Source organism: Notamacropus eugenii, chromosome 2, assembly GCF_028372415.1.
Source record: "Notamacropus eugenii isolate mMacEug1 chromosome 2, mMacEug1.pri_v2, whole genome shotgun sequence".
In the NCBI taxonomy this organism is placed as follows: domain Eukaryota; kingdom Metazoa; phylum Chordata; class Mammalia; order Diprotodontia; family Macropodidae; genus Notamacropus; species Notamacropus eugenii.
In genome coordinates, this window is record NC_092873.1 from 104,619,241 (window position 1) to 104,620,607 (window position 1,367).

At 34.2% G+C, this 1,367-nt stretch overlaps 1 pseudogene; it reads right to left on the reverse strand.

The window, feature by feature from the left end:
* Positions 1–297: 297 nt before the first annotated feature.
* Positions 298–686, reverse strand: LOC140523651 (large ribosomal subunit protein eL31-like; annotated as a pseudogene).
* Positions 687–1,367: the final 681 nt, after the last annotated feature.

The window sequence follows — 1,367 nt, forward strand, 5'->3', positions numbered from 1 at the left end:
GAACAAGGGTAAATATGGATCTTGACCCCTATCTTGACTTCCCCATACTAGGAATACAGAATCTAAAGAGAATTCATTTCAAGTTACTATTCCTAACATAATCTTACCTGATTATAAATCCTATTCAATCATCCATTAAAAATTTTAAAAGAGGTTTACCTGTGGGACCCAGAACTCACTTTAAAGTAGCTTCTTATAGAACATAAACAAAACCCAAAGAGTCACAAGCAAGTAACTTACACAGTCAAAACAGGCTACCAGCTGACATTTTATAACTTTATATAAATGAAATTAAATTTAGTTTTCAAGCACATTGACTGTCTGTAAGCTTTTGAAAGTGGTGACAGGCACATAAGTAGCCAAGGTACACAACGTGGTTGGTGAATCTTCATCCTCATTGCATTTCCTGGACAAATGTGCTCAAATACGGTGTGGGACATTACTTATTCCTTTGGCCCAAACAGCTTTGTTGAGTCTGGTGTCAATGTGTGTATCTGGACTTCCCATTTCTTTCATGGCAACTTTATATATTTCCTTCAGAGACCAAGGAGCTCACTTTTCGAGGCCTACTCCGTGAATCCTCTTGTGATTGTTGATAGTACACTCTCTGGTCACCACCTCATTGATGGCAGAATGTCCCTTCTTTTTCTCTCCACCTTTCTTTGCAGGAGCCATCCTGCCTGGGACCATGTCAGAAAAGGGTTGGGCTTTTTTTATTTCTGTAACTGAACTTTGTCATTAATTTTACTAATCTTGAATCTCTTTGGTAATTGAATGGGTATAGTATAAAGACTATAAACTAATCTTCATAGTGTCATCACTTTAAAGGTATTAGTATAACCTAGATATAAATACTGCATCCTCCTTATTTATTAAGATTTTCCTTTATTTCTGTAAAAACCTGACTTTTACTTATATTTATCAAAATTTTCTATGTATCCTTTCATGTTAATTCCCAGACATTAAGCATTTTATATTTCATTTTAATTTCTTTCTTCCTCGTGGTTTTTTAAAGAATATGGAATTATTTGATGGTGAAATCCAAACATTTGAACTCAGAAACTCTAGGTTAGTTCCCAAGAGGACTCCTCAGTTCTAATTTTTTTTTCACTTTTAACACAGTTCATATCACATAAAACAATTCCAACTTTTTGTCAAGTGATACTTCTTTTAAAGCATTTACAACATAGACCACAAACGAATTTTTTTTAACATTAACCAACCGACAATAATTACGTATACTAACTTCACAAACCCTTGACCTGATTGTCTCCACACTATTGCTAAGAATTAAAACAACCTAACTTATTGTTGTTGGTCTAAAGTCCTGATCCTAAGAGCTTAATTTTAGACTTAACCTCCGATGT